The sequence below is a fragment of the Protopterus annectens genome, chromosome 1.part2, assembly GCF_019279795.1.
Source record: "Protopterus annectens isolate FY-2018-M chromosome 1.part2, PAN1.0, whole genome shotgun sequence".
Lineage (NCBI taxonomy): Eukaryota > Metazoa > Chordata > Ceratodontiformes > Protopteridae > Protopterus > Protopterus annectens.
The window spans coordinates 400,465,404-400,492,368 of record NC_056727.1 but is presented as its reverse complement, the minus strand read 5'-3'; positions in this window follow the sequence as shown (position 1 = coordinate 400,492,368).

The following is a 26,965-nucleotide window of genomic DNA, read 5'->3' as shown; positions in this document are numbered from 1 at the left end:
TGAGACTTGGAAACACTGCAGACATTTATAAGGTGTCAAGACTTCAGTGAATACACAAAGTTTCAAGGAACTCAAGTCTATTGAAAGATTACTTTTTCTAGTAAATGGAACTCAAATGACAAAATGGCTGGATTGTTGGTGAATGTAGATATATATATATATATATATATATATATATATATATATATATATATATAAAGAGAGAGAGAGAGAGTCAAGTTGATAGGGACATGCTGTTTGATCAGTGACATCATTTGGTAATGTTTCTGTTGAAAACTGTCATTTGGTTTAAACAAGTGATTAATACAATGGTCCAAGGTCATTGTTACCTTCTTTGATGCAATTAATTTGAGGTTTGTCGAACTGTTTTTTTTTTTTTTTTTTTTTAATATTATTCTAACTGGCACTAGTAGTGGAACATTACATAGTGTTGTACAATTTGTGCAGCTTTCAACCCCAGAGCTTTGAGGGACAGGAGGTCAAAGCTGATTTTGGCGGGACTTCTGCCCCCGGACTCAGCTTCGTCCTCTTCTTCCTCAGCGGCACCGGCTGCGACCGCAGCAGTCCTGCCTTCCATCCCTGCTCCCCTGGCCGGGACTCACCCTCCCACTGTGACTCAGGAGGAGAGGGAATCTAGGAGGGAGAAAAGGAAGGAGAAGCACCACAAGCGACGGGCTGAAGCTTCCTCTTCGGCTCCGCCTGCTAAACAGTTAGCCTCTCCTAGGACTTCCAGGCCTTCTCCTTCCCGGCTTCATTCACCTCGATTTTCCCAGGAGCCGGAGGAGGAGACCCAGTTGTCTTTGAGGTCTTCGAGGCGGCACTCCAGGCCAGCCTCGGTGGTCTCATCTAGATCGACCTGAAGTTTGTCTGATGCAGATATGGACCAGATGATGCGTAGGTTTCTCCAGGCCCAACTGCAGATGGGAGTGCTCCTGCCTCCCCCCCCCCCGGGGGGGGAGCTCGACCCCATTTTTCACCCCGATTGCTCCTTCTCCGACCCACCACTGGGGTTCAGAGCTGTCAGATCCAGGCAGCATCGGAACCAGGGGAGGCTCGGTGCGGATAGTACACCCTACTTCGGCTCCGTCCGCACCCTTGGGTTTGTCGGGTCCATTTTCGGATCCAAGCTCTCGGAACCATGAGCTGAGCTTCGGATCCGGAGGTGTCGGTGTGTCTTCGGCTCCATCTCGGTTGGAGCATACTGGCCCTTCAGATCCGATTGCATCAGCGCCAGCTCCGGTCCACGCCTCGGATCCAAAGAGACTGCTCTCAGATCCTAGAGAGAGCAGTTCTCCTTCAGCGTTCGATGTTGTAAAGAGGGTTTTGTCAAGGGACTTGAGACCCCAGGCTCCTTCTGCGGTTCCACCCATCACTCCCTCTCAGACGGGCCTACCTTCCATCACCCGGCCCCATGGACAGCCTGCGCCTACGTCCCAGATAGTTCCCTTAGAGGAACAGGATGTGGTTGGTGAGGCATCCTCGGACAGCCCCCCCCCCCGAGGAGGTTCCTCACAAACGTAAGTGCAAGAGGAGGCACTTGGACTCACCCGAGTCCCTGACAGAGGACACAGACTTAGAGGAAGGGGAAGGTTCCCCAAGGTCATCCCCCGAGGATGTCTCCTTCAGAGACATTATGGAAATGCTTTGTATTAGAGGGGGGTGGTCAGCCCAAAAACCTTCCTCTGATGAGTCTGTGTTTTTGGAGGTGTTTGATGTAGGCCCATCTACCTCTTGGGTGTCCCCTCCCGCTGATCCCCTGGTAGATCTGATCACTACCAGGGCATGGAAGGAACCGGACACTGTGGAGCCTATACCAAAGAGACCAGACAAAATTCTCTGTCCACCCACAGATAGGACGGTCTAAAGCAAGGGTGCTCCAATAGATGCCATGTTGGTGGCGGCTGCCACCAAGAAGGAACTAGCCCAGGAGAGTTCCTCAGTCCACCCTCCCGACAAGGAGTCTCGGATGATGGACCGCATAGGGAAGCGGGTGTACACTTCAGCCACCTTCTCAGTAAAGTCGCTGAACTATATGGCACATGTGATACGACTCCAGCAGGATCTCATCAAAGAATACGCTGGGTCGTCCCCAGAGTCCATGTCAGCTGAGGATAAGAAAACATTCTCAGCTCGAATGGCCACTCTTAAGTCCATTTCGAACACTTCTATGTGGCTTCTTTCCCATGCCATGGAAGGAGCCGCTAGAGCTAGCGGGGCAGGCATTGTCTTACGGTGGCATGCTTGGCTCCGTCTCTGAGACTTTGCGGAACCCTTCAAGGCGTCCTTCACAAATGCCCCTTTTGAGGCTCTTTGCTGTTTGGCAAGACCATCTGCGACATGCAGGTCCAGAGCGAGAAAGATGTTGTCTGCCATCGGGATCCGCTTCTCGGCTCCCCAGAGGTCCTTCTCCAGGAACCAAAGTGGACAAAAGAAGATGTGGTTCCGGAAATCCCAACAGTCCCATTTCGCTCCGGACCCCTCGTCCTTCAGAGGCAGAGGAGTACAGGGTGGACGCCGGCCCAGAGGCAGAGGGGGACCGAAGAATTTCGGGTCGAGAGAACTTTTTTCGGATCGGCCCATGCAGTAGCCCTGAGGGGTTACCCGACTGCTCCACAATGGAGGCAGTCGAGGGGCATTTCTCAAGGCACCTAGCAGTTTGGGAGTCCATTACAATGGATCACTGGGTGCTTCGAATCATATCCAGAGGTTACACTATCCCCTTTCTGAATCTCCCTCTCAAATCCCGGAGCCTCCCTGATGTCCCACCCAATCAAAGGGAGGCAGCAGCCACAGAAATAAAGCAGCTGCTAGAAAAAAGAGCAATTCAACCCATCCCCCAAGATCAGTCTGGATCAGGCTTCTACTCCAGGTTCTTTCTGGTGCCAAAAAAGACGGGGGACTTAAGACCAATCCTCGACCTGTCTACTCTAAACCTGTCAGTTGCCAATGAAAAGTTCCGGATGGTCAACATTCAATCCATTCTCCTACTCCTGCAGGAGAATGACTGGATGTGCTCTATAGACCTCAAGGATGCATACTACCACATTTTGATGGACAGACGATCCAGAAGGTTTCTCCACTTCCAGCTGGGAGCCAGCAACTACCAGTTCAGGGTCCTTCCCTTTGGTCTCACCACAGCCCCCAGGGTATTCACCAAAGTAATGGCAGTTGTAGCGGCCCACCTGTGGCTTCAGGGAATACAGGTCTTTCCATACCTAGATGACTGGCTCCTGACCACCTCCACCAGGCATCTACTCTGTTCAGCGAGGAATTACTTCCTTCACTTGGCCTCTCATCTGGGAATCTCAATCAATCTCAAGAAATCCTCCCTTCAACCAACTCAAACTTTGGATTTCATAGGGGCCAGGCTAGACACAAACCTGTTGAGGGCCTTCCTAACTCCAGACAGGCTACGAACTTTGACATTCCACGTGCTGGCCCTCCTACAATCTCCAGCTCCTCAAGTGGAATTGGTCCTGAGGGCGCTAGGTTCCATGGCTGCGGCCATCAATCTGTCACCTCTAGCTCGACTAAAAACATGAGGGTCCTACAATGGACCTTGCAGGTTCAATGGTCCATCCTGCAACATCCGCTAAGTGCACCTATCTCTCTCAGCAAGGTTTTCAAGAAATCCCTACTCTGGTGGATCCAGTCCTCGGATCTCTGGGAAGGGTGCCCCTTCTCTATGGCCCCACCCCAAGCCACAGTGACCACGGACGCTTCTCGCCTCGGGTGGGGGGGCACTGCATGGGCAGAACCGTCCAAGGCACGTGGACCCACTCAGAGACCTTGTTGCACATCAATGTCCTAGAGATGGGGGCAGTGCTTTTAGCGTTGCAAGCACTCCAGGCCCTTCTTCCCTTAGGGACAATTGCGATTCAATCAGACAACATGTCAGTAGTCTGGTATATCAACAAACAGGGGGGAACCAGATCCTATCCTCTATGTCGAGAGGCCATGAGAGTTTGGGAATGGGCGATCACCACCAACCACTTTCTCATAGCAATGACATTCCGGGTCGGTCGAACATTTTGGCAGACAGGCTGAGTCAAACCATCCTCTCACCTTACGAGTGGTCTCTGAACCTGAGAGTAGCGAAGCAAATCTTCCTCAAGTGGGGTCAACCTTGTGGCAATCTATTCACGTCGCCTTTGAACGCAAAGTGCAGTGAGTACTTCACTCTACTTCCCCCACTAGGGGAATCCCCCAGAGACACTCTAGTCCATGTTTGGCCATCCGGTCTACTTTATGCTTATCCCCCTCTTCTTCTCATGATAAAATTCTTGCAGACAGCTCGTTGGTTGGGGAGCAGAGTGCTCCTCATAGCCCCATTCTGGCCTCGTCAAATGTGGTTCCCTTGCCTATGGTCTCATCTATCTCTCCATGAATTTTGGATCCCATTCCGGATCTGATATCTCACCCCCCTGGGTTGACAACCCCAAACCTGGACAATCTCCATCTCACAGCTTGGTTGATCCAGTTCCAATCATAGCTAGGACACCCGGTATCTCCTCTTCCATTAAAGCTATTTTAGTAGCCGCTCATAAACCTTCTACTAGAAAGGTCTATAAGAGCAAATGGAAACATTTTGTGATCTGGGCGGAACATAGAAATTTGGATCCCTTTACAGCCCTGATACCAGCTGTATTGGAATTTTTGTCATACTTATTTGATCAAGGTGCCAGCTCCTCCACCGTCAAAGTCCAATTAGCAGCAATTTCACACTTTCATGTGGGAAATGATCTTGGTTCTTTAGCTTCTTCCAAAATCTACAAGACCTTCGTAAAGGGTACCTTCCTGTTAAGGATGCAGTCCCTCCATGGGATTTAACTCTTGTTCTCCAGGCTCTTACTGGCCCTCCATTTGAACCTGCAGCTTCGGTGGATCTAAAATATTTATCATGGAAAACGGACTTTCTCATTGCTATCACTTCGGCTAGAAGGGTTTCGGAGCTTCAAACCCTTTGTGCCAAACCTCCATATCTGGTCTTTCATAAAGACAGAGTTTCCCTCAGGACCAATCCCTCCTTCTTGCCTAAAGTTGCCTCTGAGTCCAATATTAATCAATCTATCAGTTTACCGTTTTTTTCCCAAATTATCACAACAAAGGTGAATACAAATTACATTCTTTGGACGTGCACAGACAATTGGGGTTCTATTAACACAGGACTGTTGAACATAGGAAATCTGAGAAACTCCTTGTATCCTTTGCTAAACCCTTTTTGGGTAAACCTGTGTCAAAAGCTACATTGTCCAGATGGATTTCACAATGTATACTTCTTGTATATAAGAGTTCTGGCCGACCAGAACCTGTCGGAGTTCACACCCATTCCACTCGATCGGTTTCCACTTCTGCTGCCTTTTGGTCCAGAGTGTCCTTGGATGACATTTGTTCAGCGGCCACTTGGGCTTCATCCCATACTTTTATTACCCATTACAAGCTGGATATAATTTCCAGAGGGAGGGTGTCCTTTGGCTCTGTAGTGCTCCGGAATATTCTTCCATGAGGACGTCCCAAGTTTTTTGGTAGCTGGGGACTCTGTCCCACAGGTTGATGAACAAATGAAGTTAACTACTTCAGATAAAGAAGTTAGGTACTCACCATAATGTTCCATCTGAGTAGGTAACTTCATTTGTCAGCAACCAACCCCCCCCCCCCTCCGTCCCCCTAACCTGTAGTTCATCATTTTAGGATCTTTGTGCTTCCTGTACCAGATGACATCAGGTTAGGATGTTTAGTTGATCCTTTGGTTGTAGTATTCTATAATGCTAAAGCAAACTCGATCTGAGGACAGAGAGGGATGGCAGGGGGTTATGGGTAAGGGGGAGGAGCTTGGAGCTCGGATCTTAGCTGAATAAAGTTGCTGGCTCAGATCCGATTTGCATCCGATACCCCACAGGTTGCTGACAAATGATTGATTAATTATTTAATTGGTATGATTGAATGTGTATTTATACTGGTTTGTATTTTACAACATTATTCCATGTGAAGGCGAAGGCCGAGGTACCAGAATCCAGTAAAGTTTATTTCTCATCCAGTGTTTGCTGCTTTTTTCATTTTTTGTGGAAATGAAGTTACCTACTCAGATGGAACGTTATGGTGAGTACATAACTTCTTATTTTTTGTGTTTTGCAACCTTGGTAGTGTTGCTGTTTAAGTACCAGAATCCCAAGGTTTTAGCTGTTTTTAGTTCAAATAATCACCTTTTGCTTAAATGAGATGCAATTATTTGAAGTAAACTATGACATTATTTATATTTTGGTAACTACTTTCTTTTTTTTTTCATGCCACTAGAGTGGAATAATGTGTCTCCAGAATCTGTAAGAAATAGAAATTTTTACAATATTGGGAGGTGTGGGGATATTAAGAAGATTGCTTTAAAATTCACTAGTGGTAAAATGAATGCACAGCATTTAACTTATAATAATTTTCACTTTCTTATGGCCTAAATAGAAAGTACCAGCTTTTATGTCATACAGTAAACAAGGCATGAGTCACATAAGGTATCCCGGCAGAATGCTTTTTATAGCTATGGAGTGAAATAATTTCTTTCTAATTAAATGCACTGTAGCAAATCTACAAGATGAGTTTAGTTTTAAAGCACAGCAATACGAACAAAAAATGTTCAGTATGTAACAGCTATACAGCACCGACAATGGGTAATACCTAAGAAGTAAAAATAATGAAGCATGGCAAAACTACTGACAAAAATAGCTCCTCCCTTGGCTTGCCTGCAAATGTGTTAACCTGAAATGACTTGTATTGCATGATCTACCCACCACCAGCTGCTACTGCCTACACTACCATCCTTGATGCCTGAAGACACAAGAGTAGAAGGAGGCAGTGTGCGATTAAGCAATAAAAGGCTGTTGAAGCATACCTGCAGTGCAGTGAAGGATTCCCTGCTGAGAAACAGATGCAGTTAATGCCTGGACACATGTGATTTGTCTCCTGTGAATGTTTTTAGCTATCCCTGAAGAAGTCACTACTTTTTATTTATAACCATTGATCTTCCACACATTTACTGAAAAATGTACTGGAACACTCTGTGTTGCACAGTAATGTGTGTAACCTTGGAATATAATGAAAACAAAAGCTTACAGAACATAAAAAGAAGGAAAAAGGGCGAAAACTGATAAGGAAAATAAGGAATTATTTGGTTTCACTGCATAGTGATTATTTGATCAACCACTTGAGGGCTCCACTACCAAATGTGTGTAACCATAAGAATCATCCAGCTCTGTTTGCACATGGCAGCAGATGTTACCTTTATGATGAAAATATTTGGTCCCCAAAATATCTGTGAAACTAATGCAGATTGTGACCTTTGTCAGTTAAACAGTTAAAGTCTGTCTGAGTTGTACATGTAACAACAAGTATATGATGACCAGTAATTTATAAACACTTGATTACTTCAGGAATGCAATTCAACTAGAATGTAACTGATGGCAAGCAGTAAGGAGCCTAGCAATAAATAAAAAAATGTCAGTTCTGCTCCCATCAACTCCTCTGACCGTATTGCCTGATACGGTCATCATATTATAAGCTTAAGCTACTATATTTCTTAGAAAGTTACGATTAACCTTCAAATTCTGAAAAAAAAAAAACGTTTCATCACAGCTATTCTCTCATACTACAGCAGTAGTTGCCATCACAGAATAGGGTATGAAACATTGTCACAATTTTAAAAGATGTTATCCACTTTGCTGTCACACAAACAAAAATATGGCAGAGAAAAGTGTATAATAGCTATTAAAGCTGTTTGTTCATCAGAGACACACTTTATTTCTGTCCACTGTCTGTGTCAGTGCTAAGTGTTTTACTGCTTTCAAAGTTGTAAAGCACGTTATGTTCCTACACTTTTTCTGCGGCTGGTAGTACTTAAAGCAGATAAAGCTCCATGTACTATAAAGAATTATGATCACTTCTCTCTGACCATAGCTCACGTGTACTGCATGGAGTGCCATGATTATTCCCAGTAATGGTTAAATTACATCCTAGTTCAGCACCACTCTACAGGGAGAACCATTCAGTGACATTCTAGAGCAAGGCCCAACGTTAACAATGCTTAAAAGGTGCTTAATAATTGTAAAGTGGCCTTATGTGCTGTTCACATTGTGTCTGGCACTAACTGCTGACACTGGCGGCCAGTAAACAGCTGCAACAAGGCATGAAACAGCTTTGTTTCAGCTCCTGTATCCGTCTGCTGTCTGCTACATTACAATCACTATTTCTATTCAAACTGCTTCCCTTACACAGAGAATATGTAAAGATACCAACCACTTTCCCAGTACTTTACTGGCACAAGATATTGTATGTTTTTTTTTATTTTATTTTATTTTAGTTTTGTGCAACTAGTAGTATGAGGAGCAGATAAATCTCCATGCACTACAAAGAATTATGCTCAGATCTCCAGTCATAAAGGTATTATCATCATTATTATGTGTTCTCAACATGGATTCCAAGATTCACCTCCCTAGCTTTGTTTTTGAGGTCTATTTCTTAGCATCCATTTCTCAAATACATTATAGTTTGGTTACAGTTGGAAACTCTATCATAATCCATTATGTTCCATATACTCAGCATGTTTATCAGGTACTTCATTTCTTGAGCTTTGCTTCACACCTTTCTTGTGGTGAATTGCTGGACATCCATGTCTCAAGTACAAAGCAAGTTGCTTATCATTGCAGACCCTCTTATAATCCATTCTATTATGAAGTGCATTTTGTAATTATGCATGTTACTGCTTTTCAAGATTTGCTTTCATTGGGGGTTGTCACTGCTGCACTAATACTGTCAAACTCATAATGTTTTTTTTACTCTCCATGCCATTAATATTGCCTGGCACTTTATCTGAAAAGTATCACTTGTGATGAGACTTCCCAGCTTAATATCATATAAGTAAATGGTCATCAGTTTTGAATTGTTTATTATCAATATAAAACTCAGAAGACAAAACGCACACACTGGGCTGCCATTTATGCAATGGCACAGTTCAGCCATTTAGGTAGTAAAGCAGTCGGATATGGCCGACGTAGTTCTGCCATTTAGGTACCAAAGTAGTCAGATATGGCCTGGTCAAGTAATTAAAGTATACATCCTGGCCACCACTTTATTAAGGCATTAATATGAATTTCTAATCCTTGAACAAGCTGATTCTGTTTATGATACAGTATGCCCATGGTCAAGGTTTCCTTTGTTTGACAGTTATGGGTACAGTCACACAGATGCTAAATCACCATGTAAGTTTATGTCATCTTCTGTTTAATTTTACTGACCAAAAATGCAACATAAAAGCTGACAGCAAATAAACTGCATACAAAAGAGAAAAAAAAAAAGACTCATAATAAAATATGAACTATAATTTGTATGAAAGCTTTATCATGAAATATAATATCCAGTTCAATAAGTAAAGCAGTTTCTGTATCTGTTAATTTTCAGTTTACTTTTTCCAGATATCATTGTCATTCAAAAGACAAATCACATTTTTAAATGAGACAATAAGGAAGCCTGCAACTCTACTTTAAATCTAGAGTTCTGTACTTTAATAACAATAATAATAATAAACTAGTCAATATAGTTCAAACCTCCTTCTGGCTTAGAATGCAGGTTGTACCATATTAATTGCATATTCCTTCTATTTGGCCCACTTCATTTCCAAGGGAATATACTGAACTCAAAATATTAAGATTTTGGTATCTCGAAAGTGAAAAGTGAACCAAAAAAAAACCCAACTAAAATAATGTTTTTGCAGGGGTTAAGCCCCCCTGCACCCCCCCACATCCCCTCTACTTTAATATACTAACTCCGAGAATGCGCTACAGTGAAGAGAACGGTAAGCAGAACAGGAGCATTACCGTTCTCTTCATTGTAGCGCAATCTCAGAGTTGGTATATTTAAGTAGGGGGGTGGGGGGATGCAGAGGGGCTTGCCCCCCTGCAAAAACATTATTTTAGCTGTTTTTTTTCTCTCCACTTTTTAATTTCGAGATTCCTAAATCTCGACTTTCTGGGATCGGTATTTTGAAAGACGAGATTTTGGTATTTCAAAATTAAAAATTGGACCCACATATATATATATATATATATATATATATATATATATATATATATATATATGGATAGATACATGTAGATACATATATATATATATATTTAATTCTGTCATCAAATATCAAAAACTCAAAAGATCTAACACAAAAAGTGTGATCTTTTTAGACAGAACCTAATAAAAAAAAGAATGTGCTTGGTCGCCACGCATGGTAGAAGTGAAACTTCTGTAAAGAAGTGCAAAGGAAAGCAAATGGTACAGTACAGTATTAGCTCCTTCGCACTTCCTTACAGAAGTTTCACTTCTACCATGCATGGTGACCACACACATTCAGTTTGCCCTGCAACTGTTTCAGGCAGACTAGATAGAAATATTTACAATGCATGCTGCCTGTCACTGCTTTGCCTTTGCACTGCCCCTGTTACAGCTACCCTCGAAGTGTTACTGCCCCGAGGCAATGAAATTTGTTTAGATTTAGTTACTGTATTCATGACATTTTCAAAAAAACCTTTGGATACGAACCTGTATTGTATATTAGATTCCACCTGAATATTTTGCATGCTTTATTTCTATTCTACATGGTCATTTATGCAGGTACTTTCCCTTCACTGCATTATTCTTTTTTTTTTTTTTTGCCTCATTGAACCAGTTCATGGCTGATTTAAGGGATTTGGGACTGAAGATTTACCCAGTTATCAAGTAAATACCTACAAAAGATACACACATACACAAACAAAGATACATGAATGCAAAATAAATAGAATCCGCCAACACATTTTCAGCATTTTCTGCCACTACCAGATCAGTGACTCATCTGGAACAACCCTGGGAAAAAAGTTGGACAGTTACAAAAGTAGCCCTCTTAACTTGCCTCAGTAATAACAATTTAAATATGTATAAGGGTTAGCAATGGGGATTCTTGCAGCATCTGCCAGTCATTTAAATTTGTCACACAGAAAAGTTATGCATTACATCAGTACTTTCCACATAAGACAAAGCAGGAGGACAGGCAGTTTGGTAATCAGCATTTCAACAATGGAGCAAGGGAACATGCAGACACACACACACACACACGGGCACACATACACACATGCGCGCGCGCGCACACACACACACACACACACACACACACACACACACACACACACACACACACACACACAGTAAAGTCACCTTTAATTACTTAAAAGCAAGAAGTATGGTTCTTTGTTCCCCCATTAATTGTGGCTCTGTCCAGATTATTTGTGGTAAGAGTTTGAGTGGTATGGTTGAGAGGTACGGAAACCTTTCAACAGATGCTGCTGCTACAAGGGGATCACTCGTTCTGAAACAGTGTGTGTGTGTGTGTGTGTGTGTGTGTGTGTGTGTGTGTGTGTGTGTGTGTGTGCGCGTGTAATTGAAAAGCTAAAGTATAGTACGGAAATCAAACTCCTCCCTTAGTGGAGGGTGGAGTTTGACATCCATTTCACTCCAAGCTCTCACACCATCCAATAAGAAGTTTCACTTCAAAAATTTGCAGGGGCCAAGCTCCCTGCCTCCACATGCTCTGCTATATGCACCCACTCCATGATTGCACAAAAGTGAGAGAAGGGAAAATTGGCAGACCATGCTATAGACTGATATTGCATGCAAAGCAAATGACAGACTAGAAAGCAAAGAAAAAAAAAGAACATTCACTCTTTTGAGAGTTCTCTCTTAAAAGAACTATATATATATATATATATATATATATATATATATATATATATATATATATATATATATATATTATATATACACATATCTTTGGAGTCTTTGGAGTTTTGAAATGTTGGCGATCTGATAGGGATCCACACACACATACACACACACACACACACACACACACACTCTCTCTCTCTCTCTCACACGCACACACACATATATAATATATTTATCTAATTGGTGTACTACAAGTACTCAAAAGTTCATATGTACTTAGTAGGTTGTTGATCTATCTGTGAGGATCCTGAGAAGCCTAGGTTTACATTCCCATGGATGTTTTTAGGCCAGATATTTTGCATATGTGGGCCAAACAAGGTTAAAATGGGATATTTACATGACTTTCCTATCCATGAATGACAGGGTTGCTTAACCAAGGGAGAATTTGTGTTACTCATCCAGTCATCTAAATTACATTTGAATAGAGTATGAAAAGTAATTTTTTTATGTGGAGTGGATGATGGTTCCCTAGAAGGACTCACAACTCGGATACCTGAAGTAAAGTGCCGCCTGCTGGTGGGACTTGATACTGCTGCTGACTGCAGTACAGCGCTACATGCTTTTGATACTCGGTACTACAACAACCTGCTGTATAGCACCACCTCCTAGTGGGACTAAGCAGTGCAGCTAATTGTTGCACAGCGTCATATGCTGTTGGGACTTGCTACTGCTGCTGGCTACACAACAGACCCAACTGCTGGTGGGATTCAGTACTACAGTCAGTTGCAGTCCATTGCCAGCCTGCTGGTGAAATTGGTACTGCAGGTGGTTGCATCACAGCATCACTTGCTGGTGGAACTTGATACTGAAGGCAGTTGTAGAGTGTCTCCTGCTGGTGAGAATCAGTACTTCAGCACAGCACCATCTGCTACCGGGACTCAGTACTGCAGGTACATGCAGTGCAGTGATACCTGCTGGTGAGTCTCAGTACTGCAGCCGGCTTCAGTTTAGCACCATCTTTTATTGGAAGCGGGCACTGCATCTGACTGTTGTAAAGTGCCACCTAATAGAGGGACTAGGCACTGCAATCAGCTGCAGTTCAGCACATCTACTGGTGACACATGGTACTGCACCTGACTTTGTACTGCAGCCAAATGCAGTACAGTTCCACCTGCTGTTGGAACTTGGTACTGCAACTGATTACAGCGCAGCTTTATATGCTGAAAGGACTAGGTACTCCAGGCAGCTGCAGCAAAGCATCACTTGCTGCTGGGACATTGTACTGCAGACACCAGCAGTGCAGTGCCACCTGTTGGTGAGACTTTGTGGTAGAACTCAGTACTGCAGCTGATTGCCATACACAGCCACCTGCTTGTGGGAGCCAGTAGTACAGATGATTGTAGAAAAGCACTACCATCTTGTGGGACTTGGTACTGCAACTGATTACAGCACAGCACCACTGGGTAGTGGGACAGTAATGCAGCTGACTCCAGTACACCTCAACCTGCTGATGAAGGCAGGCTCTACAATCAGCTGCAGTGCAGCACCGCCTGTTAGTAGGACTAGGCACTGCATCTGGCTGTAGTAAAGTACCACCTGCTGGTGGGACTAGTACTACAACTGACTGCAGTAGAGTGCAGTTTGTGATACCAATTCATCTATTGGTGAAATAAGGTACTGCAGTTGCCTAAAGTACTGCTCCACCTAGTTATGGGGCTTGGTATAACAAGTGCCTTCAGTACTGCTCCATGTGTCAATTTCTCCAGTTGCTTAGTTTTTTACATAACTTGATGGGACTGGACTCCATTCTTTAAAATTCATTATATTATTGCTTCAGTCTTTGATTTTAGTCAAAAAATGCTCATCTCAATACTTGCAATATGTCCAGAGTTGCTTCATTCTACAGTGTATATGGGTTACATCCAAATATGTTTTATTAATGCTGTTGCTCCTAGAAGTAATGGGACTGTTTGGATATCTTTCTTCCACATTGCAATAATTTCTGCTTGCAGCTGCTGATTTTTAAGACTTTGTGACTTTCGGTGTATAAGATATTATTGGTGGGTATAACAATTTCAGTGGTTAAATGCAACATTTGTATTTTTCCGTGGACTGATACTATTACTACTACTAATAATAATTACCATTTGTTAACCAGGGGCAACCCAGAAGCAATGTCTGATTGAGTGACTAGTGAGTGAGAATGTCAGGTTGTCTTTCTTCCAAACTGCTATCATTTCTTCGTGAAAATACTGATTTTTAAGACTTTTGTGCCTTTTGGTATATAAGATACTATTACTGCTGGGTGTAGCAATTTCCATGATTAATGCAATATTTCTGTATTTATTTTCTTGGACTGCTACTACTACTACTACTACTATCTCTAATAATGATAATAATAATAATAATAATAATAATAATAATAATAATAATAATAATAATAATATCCATTTGTTAATCACGGTCAACACAGAAGCAATGTCAGATTAAGTGTCTTGCCCAAGGTCTCACAGTAGGCAAAAGAGAACCGAGGGAATCAAACCCTGTAACCCAGAAACTAGAGTTTACAGCCTTAAGCCTTTGTGCCATCTTTGGGTATTGGCTGCTCTCATGTTTTCCAAGGTCCACCATTGTCAATAATGATATGTGGTTCATGATGCCAATGCTTCTCCTCTACCTCTATATTGAATTTATTGCACTATCCGCAGTTTGCCACATTGTTGTGCCTTTCAGTATACAGACCCTTAGCCATGAATGTATAACACCCAGAAAAAAGATGTACAATTATTTCCAGTTCTGTATTATAATACCTACATTTCTCTGTTTCTCACAGTAGATTTTGTAAACAAATATGTATGTATGTAATCCATTTTCCTACATGGTAGGAAGCACTTTTCTTGATTTCTTGTCCAGTTGAGTTGGTGCTGTTTGATGACATTTAATTGCACCAAAACTGTAAGTCAGAAAAAGAAGAGCAACATGATTTATATCTCAAATGTATTCTTAGATGTTAAGGTGGTTTTTCATATTAGCTTTCATCTTCTGAAGTATTTTTGACAAAGCTTTATTCTAATTTCCTCATTTTTATTGTCAATGCTTCATCTATTCTTAAATATTGATACACTCTCTTCTGCTCAAGTTCTGTTACATCACTGCACTGGACTGATATTTTCTTGGCTTTCCTTTTTTAAATGTTGTCTTTGTACTAAACCAAATGTCGTTCTTGTATCATATGAGAAAGTTTTAATAATTTCTAGCTGTGCTTTCAGATCCTCATTGGATGAACTAAACAGTTTCAAAATTATTCACAAAATGTAGATGATATCTTTGAATAAGAATGGTTCCTGGGAGCAAATCTGAAATCATATCTTAATCTATTAAGTAAACACCTTAATGGGTTACTGACAAGACAAAATGGCAGCAGCCAAAAATCACCTTGGAATATCCTCCTTTGAGTTTTTATCTCTGGGATTATAATTTATCCTTTGTTATGACAAAGTGGGTTACCACTGTTTCATAGTCACTGCAATATAACTGATCAATGCAGAGTTTATTTTAAAGAATTGTAAGCATTCTGTTATCCATGAATGTGAAACGCTCATGATTACTTTTTTATCAATCCATGACATAGTTAGATTTTTCTCCACTGTGCAAGTCTATAATATGGTTTTGCTTGACAATATATGATCTGTTGTTCTACAGGACTTTCTTTTATAATGTTTTTGTTCTATTGACATGCTTGAATTTTTTCTAGACGACTATAAACTCTGCCTGTACCAATTCTTCTGTATAATTTGCATACGTTCAGAATGCAATTTATTGGTATATAGCTCTTAGGATGGCTTGTAAGTTAACTTTTAAGGTGGTTAACAAAATTTTACTCAGGGCTAAATCCCTGCGTAAAAATGTCAATACCTTTAGCTGGAAGTTAGGTACTGCATCGGGGACCAGGGTTTCGCATAAATGAGCTTTCCTTAGTTTTGTCTCATTTTCTCTGCTACGTCATCCAGTTTTACATCTTCTACATTAGAGCTTCATAGTGTTTCCATTAATTATTCTACACATTCATCATCATTGCTATGTTCAAGAGGGTTAACAGGAATACTTCTCCAAAACATAACATATTATTATTATTTTTTTTTTTGGTGTTGCTATTCATTTTCCTTTGTTTCCCAATTCTCTGTAAAACTGTTTTCGCTCACCAGTGAATTGTACTCTTCTATTATATTTATCTGCATGCCTTCCAAGAGTTTCCTGCTTATGCTGATAATTTTAGTTTACTGTTGAAAATAGTATATGATAAACCCCAGTTTGTTTTAATACTGTACATTGTTTTTACATCTGTCTTTCTAAGGATTTTTAATTATCCCTTTTTGTTTTCTTCTAATACTTCTTTTCATGGATGTTTTATAGTGTTCAGTATTTAATGATTCTATGGAAGGATTCTGCTTGTTCACTTCCCTATATTTGTTACTGCAAACTTTTGTTGTAAAAACTCTTCCTTGTGAATTTAGCTGCACAGTCCTATTTCTTTTACAGCTCCACCAGTCTATGGTACTAGGAACTGTGAACAGTCACCTGCAGTTCAGCACCAGATGCTACTGGTGGGACTAGTTAGTGTAGAAGCTTGCAAAACAGTACCACCTGCTGTTTGGACTAGTTACCACAATCACCTGCAGTACAACCCACCTACTGCTGAGACTAGGTATGGCAGCTAATTGCAGTATAGTGGCAACTGCTGTTGGGATGTGGTACTGCAGCACACAGCTGTACAGCTACACCTGCTTGTGGGAGACTATACTGCAGCTAACTGTAGTACAGATACACCTGGTGAGGGGTGAAAGTACTGCAGTTAGCTGTAGTACAAAACCACCTGTTTGGGCAGACTAAGTACTGCATCAGTCAACAGTACACGGGCATCTGCTGGTGAGACCCAGTACTGCAGCAACCTGCAATGCAGCAACATTTGTTGGTGTGACTAAGTATTGCAGTCAACTCCCGTACAGACACACTACGTGGCAGGACTAGTTGCTGCAGTCAACTGCAGCACAGTGGCCCATGCTGTGAGAACTTGACATTGCAGTTAGCTTAGGGTTGCCACCTTTTAAGCAGGCCAAAGTGGGACATGGGGGTGTGGCCAATATGACACTGGCCGCACCCTCTACTATGATGTCACCACCAGAGTGGTGAAGGAGATGCTGTTATGGGTACGACGGATGGCTGCTGGAGTGGCTAGCTGGTTGGTGGGGGTAGCAGCTAGATGGATGAATGACTGGATGGATGGCTTGATGGATGGATGGCTGAATGAATGGATGCATGGCTGGATGGATGGATGGCTGCATTAATGGATGGATGGCTGGCTGCATGAATGGCTGGGGGCTGGATGGATGGCTGGCTGGAGTGGCTAGCTGGTTGGTGGGAGTAGCTGCTGGATGGATGGCTTGATGGATGGATGCCTGGATGGATGGATGACTGGCTGCATGAATGGATGGATGGCTGGCTGCATGGATGGCTGGCTGGCTGGATGGATGGAGGATGGCTGGCTGGCTGGCTGGATGGATGGAGGATGGCTGGCTGGCTGGCTGGCTGGATGGATGGAGGATGGCTGGCTGGCTGGCTGGATGGAGGAGGAGGGTGGCTGGCTGGCTGGAGGAGGATGGCTGGCTGGTTGGCTGGATGGAGGAGGAGGATGGCTGGCTGGCTGGATGGAGGAGGAGGATGGCTGGCTGACTGGAGGATGGCTGGCTGGCTGGATGGATGGATGGAGGAGGATGGCTGGTTGGCTGGATCGCTTGTTATAAAAAAAAAAAAAAATCTCAGTCTTTATTTAGTGGCTGTAGAAGCGCTTAAAACAAAGCACTCCTACAGCTGCAATCTTTGCAGGGCTCTTCCTGCCCCAATCCCCACCCCTTTTGTAAATTGCAACCAATTGCTGCACGAATTAAAGCACCCGGACCTAACAGGCAGCAGCTTTGCCTGCAGGTCCGAGTTGGCGACGCAACTAAATTGTCATGAAAAGCAGAGGTAATTGCGACTTTTTCATGGCAATTCAGTGCAATTGCAAAAGCGTGACTTTTCAGGTCCCACTACTTGATACAGCGGGCAACAGGATAAGGTGGTTAACCCGTGAGTGTCCCGCTGACAACGGGATGTGTGGCAACCTTAAGTTAGCTGCAGTGCAGTGCCTCCTGCTGATAAGACTTAGTACTGCAGCTGCCTCCATTGCATCAGCACCTGCTGGAGGAAATCAGTAATGCAGCTGATTGCAATACAGTGCCACATGCTGGTGGAACCAGGTATTGCAGCTGCAATCCAGGGCCACATGCTGGTTCATAGGTTCATAGGTGTGTACCAGGCTAATGGCCCTGGGGCCTTTAAAAGCCTAGCCAATAGGATTACCCTGGCATCATTCTACCCGACATTAGTTCCCAGTGCCTCTGTCAAGTAAGGCCACTGGAGTAATCCCTGGGGTGAATTTTCTATTTCCCATCCACTCATCAAGATTTCTCTTGAAGAGAGCCAGTGAGGTGCTCTGCTTGACATGTACGGGAAGTCTATTCCATAGCATGGGCAGTCTCTGGGTTATGAAACTGTTCCTCCAGCATGTTCTGTTACACTTGTGCACATGGCTGCAGACCATCCCCACCTGCTGCCTCAGACTCAGTACTGCCACATTGTGCAGTCCAAATGCACCTGCTGGAGGGACTTGATACTGTATTCACGCATAGAATAGTGACAGCTATTGGTGGGACTCAGTACTGCAGCTGTCTGCATTACTGTGCTACCTGCTGGTATGAATTGGTACTGTGGCCACATGCAGTACAGTGCCACCTGCTGGTATGACTCAGTGCTGCAGCCACATGCACTTCAGAGTCACCTGCTATTTGGTCTCTGTACTGCACCCATCTGCAATACAGTGTCACCTGCCAGGGGGAAGTAGTGATAAAGCCATCTGAAATACAGTGGCTCCTGTTGTTGGAATGCAGTACTGCAGCCACTTGCTATACAGCACAACTCATTAGTAAACTAGGAACATTAGCCAGCTGCAGTAGAGTACCACTATTGGGGGGACTAGATACTGAATTCAGATGCAGTACAGTGCCACCCACTGGTGGGAGTTGGAACCACCATCAGCTTCATTACAGTGTCATCTGCTGGCAGGACTCATTACTGCTATTGGCTGCACTACAGGGCCACCAGCTAATGGGACTCAGTGCTACCACGGGCTGCAGTATAGCACTGCCTGCTTGTGGGACTCGTTATTTCAACCAGCAGCAGTACAACACCTCCAGCTAGTTGGTCTCACTATTGCAGATGCATGCAATACTATTCCTTCTGCTAGTGAGTCTTGGTACAGCCTGCTGCTGTACTGCACCTTCATTTGGTGGGAGTAGGTACCTCCCTGACTACAGAACAGTGCCACCTTCTGGTGGAACCAAATACTACAGTAATGTGAAGTGCAGCATCACTTGCTGGTGGGATATGGTACTGTGGATGACTGCAGTACAATGTCACCTGTTGGTGGGACTTGGTACTGCTACCATTTGTAGTACAGCAACAGGGGCTGGTGGGACCTTGTACTGCAACCAGTTATGTTACAGTGTCACCTAATGGTGAAACTTTGTACTGCTGCTGACTACACTACAGCTGCACCTGCTAGTAGGAGTCAGTATTGCAAATGACTACAGTACACCTTCTTCTCCTGATAGGACTAGGCACTCCTGTTAGCTGCAGTACAGGGTGGGACTAAGTAATGCAGCTGTCTGAAGTACACTGCCTACTAGTGGGAGTAGGTTCTGCAGTTGATTGCATTGCAGGCTCACCTGCTGGTGGGAATTGGTACTGCATCTGGCTGCAGTTCAGCTCCACCTACTTATAAGACTCAGTACTATAGATGCTTACAGTGCAGTGCCACCTGCTGGTGGATCTCAGTACAGCAGCCAATTGTAGTTCAGCAGCACCTGCTGATGGGATGCATTACTACAGCCAACTGCAATACAATGCCAATGGCTAGTGGGAGGTGGTACTGCAACTGACTGCAGTAAAGCTACATCTGCTCATGAGACAAGGTGTGGGACTAGGTTTAGCAGATGGCTGCAGAATGCCTGCACCTACTGATTGGACTCAGTACTGCAGCCACTTGCACTACACCACCTGCAGTTTGGATTCAGTAGAGTAGTCACCTGTAGTACTATGCCACCCCCCCCCCCCCGGTAGGACTAGGTACTGTATTTGATTACAGGACAGTGGCACCTGCTGGTGGAACTTGGTACCACAGCTAATTGCAGCACAGTGACATCTGATGGTGAGATGCAGTACTGCAGAAGACTGCAATACAACTACATCTGCTTGTGTGAGTTGGTACTGCAACTCACTGCATTATAGCTGCACCTGGTGATGAGACACAGCACTTCAGTCAGCTGCAGTACAGCACCATGCACTGGCAAAACTATGAACTGTAGATGGCTGCAGTAAATTGCCACTCAGTTGTTGGACTTGGTACAGATGCCTACTACATTACAGAGTCACCTGCTAATGAGATGAACTGCCATCAGCTTCACTACAGTGCCCTGTGCTGGTGGGCCTTGATACTGCTGCTAGCTGCTCTATACTGCAGCACAGCTATACCTGCTGATATGATATGATATGCTATGTAGTCCATGCAGCTGCAGTACAGCACCACCAGCTGCTAGGACTAGGTACTGCAGCTGACTGTGGCAAAGTGCCCCCTGCTGATGGGACTGGGTTTTACAGTTGGCTGCAGTGTAGTATCACCAGCTGGTGGAACATGATACTGCAGACATTTGCAGGGCAGGACCACCAGCTGGTAAAACACTACTCCATCTACATGCAGTGCATTGCCACCTGCTGGTCAGACTAGATACTGCAGCCACAACAGCACCTGCTAGTTAGACTTATTTGCACACCCAACTGCATTACAGAGTCACCTGTTGGTGGGACTCCTTATTGCATCCAGTTGCAATACAGCATTACCTGCTGGAGAAACTCAGTTCCACAGCTTACTGCAATAGAGCTACACCTGCCAGTGGGACTAGGTACTGCACCTGCCTGCAATACAGCACTACCTGCAGTAGTGCTTCATTTGTTGGTAAGACTAGGTACTGCAGTCACCTGCAGTACAGCTCCATCCATTGGTGGCAATGGGTACTGCAGCTGCTTCAATACCGCTCAGCATTTTAATTTCTCCAGATGCTTTTTTACATATCATGATTGGAATATACTCCACTTCTATGTCAGAGCATAACTAAAGTTCATGAAATCTTTATTGCTTTAGTCTTTAATTTTTACCAAGAGTGTTTGTCTCAGTATCCGTAATATTTCCAGAGTATCCTCTTTCTGCAATTCATGTTGGGATACATCTAATTATTTTGCATTAGTCCTGTTGCTCCTACAACCGGTGGAACTGTTTTTAGTATCTTTATCCCACGTTGCTCTCACTTCTGATTGCAAATTCTGACTTTGTGTCTCCCAGTAAGTAAGACAGTATTATTACTGGGTGTAGCAATTTTAGTGATTAACGCTACATTTGCATTTTTCTTGTACTACTATATCTGGTTTCTTGCATCCATTTTTGACGTTTTGGTATTATGTTATCCCATGTGATCTGAACTTCATCATTGTCAATAATGCTTTGTGGTTCATCTTTTCAGTGTTTTTCAGCTACTTCTATATTGTAGTGTTTGCATAATCCCCAATGCATAATTTCGGTCACAATATAGTGTTTTCAGTGCACAGACCCTTAGCCATGAGTACAATCAACCCAGAAATAAGATGTGCAACTATTTTCAGTTCTGTTTTACAAAACCAACATTTGTACATTTCTTATACTTTTTTTTCTAAATTTAACAAACATGTATGTTGCTCACTATCCTGGACTACCATTGTTATCTGTTCAGGTTTTGGTTTCACTTCACCACTACCTAACCATCCCTGCATCAAATCTTGGTGAAGATTAAGTTGTTCTAGAAATTTATTTCACTTGCCACTATATTTTTGCACGTTCCAATTTTGCTTCATTTCCCCTGGTCCTTTTTGGTTTTGGCACTTACAGTAGCTGTCTGATTCTTGCCTAATTCAGCTTGATGTCCATTCCCACTCTGTTTTCTAAATACTTCTGCTAATTCAAAGATGCCATCTTAAAACTTCTCTTTATGCTTTAGAAAGTTCACTTTGCTTAGATCTAATGTGGGTAGCTAATATTAATTCAGTCTCATGACTGCAGACATATACTTGTTGTCAATGAACAACCACAGTGAAGAAACTAATTCAAAAACGACTCAGCCAGTAAATCCAAAATGCAATTTATTGCACTAAAATAGCTATAAAACACAAACAATTCTTCTCTCTAGCACCTCGGTCAATGCCTTTAACAGAGTATAACCTTACTTTTCAACATCTTCAGTTATATACAAAAACACAACCAATAAAACAATTAAAACATTCATTGCAAGAACCATTTCCAATTAAGGTCTCTATTTAACCCCTTAGGGTGTAAAGTATCAAATTTTAAAATAAAAATTGCTTCTTTATGTTGTAATTTACTTTTTAAACATATGCTCTTTGCACAATGAACTTTTTCCATAATAGTACCCTTTAGCTTACTAGCATCACTTTTATGGTACATTTTAAAATGTAGCCCTAAGGGGCTTTCAACGTTCACATTTTTAATATTTCTTAAATGTTCTAAATATCTAACTCGAAAACTGTGTTTAGTTTCTCCTATATAAAATAAATCACATTCACGTTTAAGTACATATATAATACCTTCTGTCATACAGCTATAACTGTCACATAAATAATACTTCTGTCCATTTATATTTTCAAAAGTGCATACTTTATAATTACATAAAATACAATGACCACAAGCTCTAAAGCCAAGTTCTTGAATAGGTTTTCCCAACCTTTCAATAGGGAATTTAAACTGAGCATGCACTAACATATCCTTAATGCTTCTTCCCCGCCTGTATGACACCATGGGTCTTTGTGGTATAAGTTCTCCCAACAAAGAATCTTGTGTCAGATAGTTCCAATGGGTCATAATAATTTTCACCAGTTGTTCTGTATGAACCCCATATGTAGTCATAAAAAACATTTTATCCACTGGAACATTATTTCTATTTCTATCTGGTTTGCCCTTATATACATCAGATTATTTATACTCATTTCTAAATAATAATCTATTCTTGGCTTGTTCTACATATTCCATACTATAACCTCTATTCTTAAATCTATCACAAATACTTACTATCTCTTCCTCCATTATACTGCAATCACTAGTTAACCTTGAGATACGTAGTAATTCATTTTAATGGAGGGCATCATTTAATGAGGTGGATGGCAACTCGAACCATGTATGAAATTATTTTGTTGTGTCTTTCGGCTTTTCCCGGCTAGGGGTCGCCACATCGGAACTCTGGTCTGCTAATGATTGGTAGTTGATATTTACGTGCCGAGTTACCAGCCCTGATGCACAACCTTCAATGAAGGTACGGCCATTCACGCATGTCTCCACACAGAAGATGCTCGAGCTGAGAATCGAACCGGACAGCGTCTTACTGTGAGGTGACAATGCTACCGCAGCACCACCACCGCGGATGTATGAAATTATTAACTCCCTCAAATTTACGATGTACAGAGGTAAGTATTTTCCCTCCTTTTACTATCAAATCAACATCAAGAAAAGTTACACTTTCTCCACATTGTGCACCATCAAACTTAATACAAAAAGTGTTTTGATCCAAGTCCTTAATAAAGTCAGTTACACTAGAAATACCACCTTCACAAAGAAAGATTAAATCATCTATGTATCGGTGATATTCCACTACATGATTTCTAAAAAACTCCATTCTGTACAAAAATTGTACCTCAAAATAACCCATAAATAGGTTTGCATACATTGGAGCAAATACTACTCCCATCGTTGTTCCCTTAACTTGTTGGTACAAGGTACCATTAAATTCAAAAAAGTTATTTTTGAGACAAAAATGTACTAAGTCTGTTAAATAATAAGTTAATGGAGTATCTCCTAAATGGAACTTTACTGCTTCAATACCTAATTCGTGTGAAATATTTGTATACAAATTTTTAACGTCTATCACTATCCAGTGTTTATTTTCATTCCACTGAATTTTATTCACCTTATCTAAAAAATCAAAGGTGTCTTTAATATATGACAGTAGCTTTTCCACTTTTATCAATAACTGTTCATGCAGCACACTACCAATATTGTGCAGAAAGTAATTACATGCAGAGACTATGAGGCGGCCTGGGGATTGTTCTCACTTTTATGTAACTTAGGGAGACAATAAAATTTGGCCATTGAACATCCCTCTATTGAGAACTTCTTCTCTACATCTTTTTTTTGTAAAGTATCCCAATCTATGCCCCTTCTGTATTCATTCATTATAAGCTAACAATGCCATTTCATATTCCTTCCATACTGCAACTCTATATACGTCTTCATTATTTAAATTATCCATACACATTTTATAATACTGCTCTACAGTCATTATGACTAATTTATTACCTTTATCCGAAGATTTGAAAACGATATCATTCCTATTTCTTAAACATTTTAATGCCTCCCACTCAGTTTTTGTTAAATTGTATTTTATATTATTTTTTTTTTTTGTAAAAATTTCCTGCATAGAAAAATTAACCATACTAGAAAATTGTTTAACTAATTCATTTGTGAAGGGAGGTATATAGTCACTTTTACTGCTGACATTATCAGCAGATAACAAACAATAAGCATTTTCATTTTCATACATTTCAAAAGATGACTCACATGAAAAAAACAATAGATTCAGTATCATTATTAATAGAAACATTTCCTTCTTCAGAACATACCATATAATCATTATTATTAAGCTTAGAAAAAAAGCATAATAAATGCAGTTTTCTAACTAATTTAAATACATCAATTTTAAAAGCATATTGTTTAGATATAACAGTCAGAATTAACTTAAGGCCACAATTTAACACAGCATATTCGGTATCAGTGAGACTATAACCTGATAAATGAATCAATACTTATACTTGTAGTCAGTTTCAAGGATGCCCATTCCTCCTTCAGTGTGAGAGATGTATTATTTTGTTATGCACTGTTTTTTGTATATCATTTGATAAGTATGACATATTTTTCTTTTTTTTTCTTGTCCAACAGATTCAATGTTGTTTAAAGCCATTTAGTTACATGAAATTTGTAACTTAGAATAGGAAGATCAAAATGAGTTACAGCTTAAAGTTTTATATTCCTTACTAAGCTTTGTTCTCATTTGTTCATGTTTTATTGCCGACCTTCATCTATTCTCAAATATTTATACACTACTTCTTGCTCAAGTTCCTTTATATCACAGTGTTGCCCCATTATGATATTTTCTTAGTGCTGCAGTTTTCCTTTTTGAAATATTGCCATTGTACAAAACCAAATCTGATTCCTACATCATCAAGAAACTTTTAATCATTTATGGTTGTGCTTTCAGGTCCTCATCCGATGAACTATATAATTTTAAATCATTCACACAAAGTAGATGATATGTCTTTGAATAAGGTTGGATCATAGGATCTAAAATGAAATCATATCCTAATCTAGTAAGCAAATGACTTAACAGGTTAAGGGCAACACAAAACAGTAGTGGCCACAGAGTCACCCTGAAATATCCCCCTTTGAGGTATAATTTCCCCTTTGTTGTGTTTAAGCTACAAATTAGTTTGTCACTGTTTCATGGTCAGTGGAATGTAATTGATCAATAGAGGGTATATCTTACACATTTGTAAACATTCCATTAACCATGAACGTGGGATGTTGCTGAATGCCTTTTTGTTGTCTATCCACAACATTTATTTCCATTTTACAGCTCTATATTTTGACTTAGCCTGACAATAGACGATGCATTGTTCTATATGACTTATTTTTGTTACTTTTTTGTTCTGTTGCTATAACTGTTTTTTTTCTAGATGGCTATAACCTCTGTCTACTCCAATTCCAGTATATTATTTACATATAGTCATAAGGTAATTTATTGATATATATTGCTCTTAGGATGGCTTGCAGGTTTGTTTTTTCCTGTTGTTAACCAGGCTGGTGTCTGTTCAGGATGTGCATATAAGTATTTTCACTCAGGGCTGAAGTCAGAAGTTAGGTACTGCATTAGGGCTAGGTTTTCCTTACAAGAGGTTCCTTAGTTTTGTTTCGTCCCTGTTACTTCATCCAGTTTCACATATTCTATGTTAGAGCTTCTTACTGTTTTCTGTAATTCTTCCACACATTCATCATCATTGCTATGCTCAACATGGTCCTCAGCAATACTTCTCCAAAATGTAACTATTCTATCTATCTATCTATCTATCTATCTATTTTTTGGTGCTGTTATTCCTTTCCTTTTGTTTCCCAATTTTCTGTAAAAGCTTTTGGCTTATCAGTGAATTACACTTCTCCGTTATACTTATCTGCAAACCTTCAAAGTTTCTCCTCCTTCTGCTCATAATGGTGCTGCGGTAGCATTGTCGCCTCATAGCAAGACGTTGTCCCGTTCGATTCTCAGCTAGAGTGTCCTCTGTGTGGAGGCATACATGAATGGGGCATGCCTTCGTTGAAGGTTGTGCGTCAGGGCTGGTAACCCGGTACGTAAAAATCCACTACCAATCATTAGTGGACCGGAGTTCCACTGTGGCGACCCCTAACTGGGAAAAGCCGAAAGACACAAACAAACATTAAAAATAGTATATGATAACTCTTGGTCTGTTTTAATACTGTGTGCTGCTTTTATTACATCCGTCTTTCTAAGGATTTTTGAGGATCTCTTTCCCTTTCAACCTTCTTCTAACACTTATACTTTTTATCTTAATTGCTTTGTCGAGTTTTCTAGTAGATGCTTCCATGGTGGTATACTGCTTGTTCCCTTCTTACCTTTGTTACTGCACACTTTTGTAGTAAAAGTCTATGCCTTATTAATTTAGCTGCACAGTAGTGCATTTCTTTTACAGCTCCACCAGCCTATGGGTGTAGGTACTGCAGGCCTCACCTGTATTACAGCAACCCTGTTGGTTGGACTAGTTACTCTAACCACCTGCAGTACAACCCACCTTCTGGTGGGATTAGGTACTGTAGCCATTTTCATTTTATCCCACTCACTAGCTATCCCTTCTGAAGAAATTCCTATCTTCCCCAGTAGCTCCCTAATAATTTCCATTACCCATTCCTTACATTCAT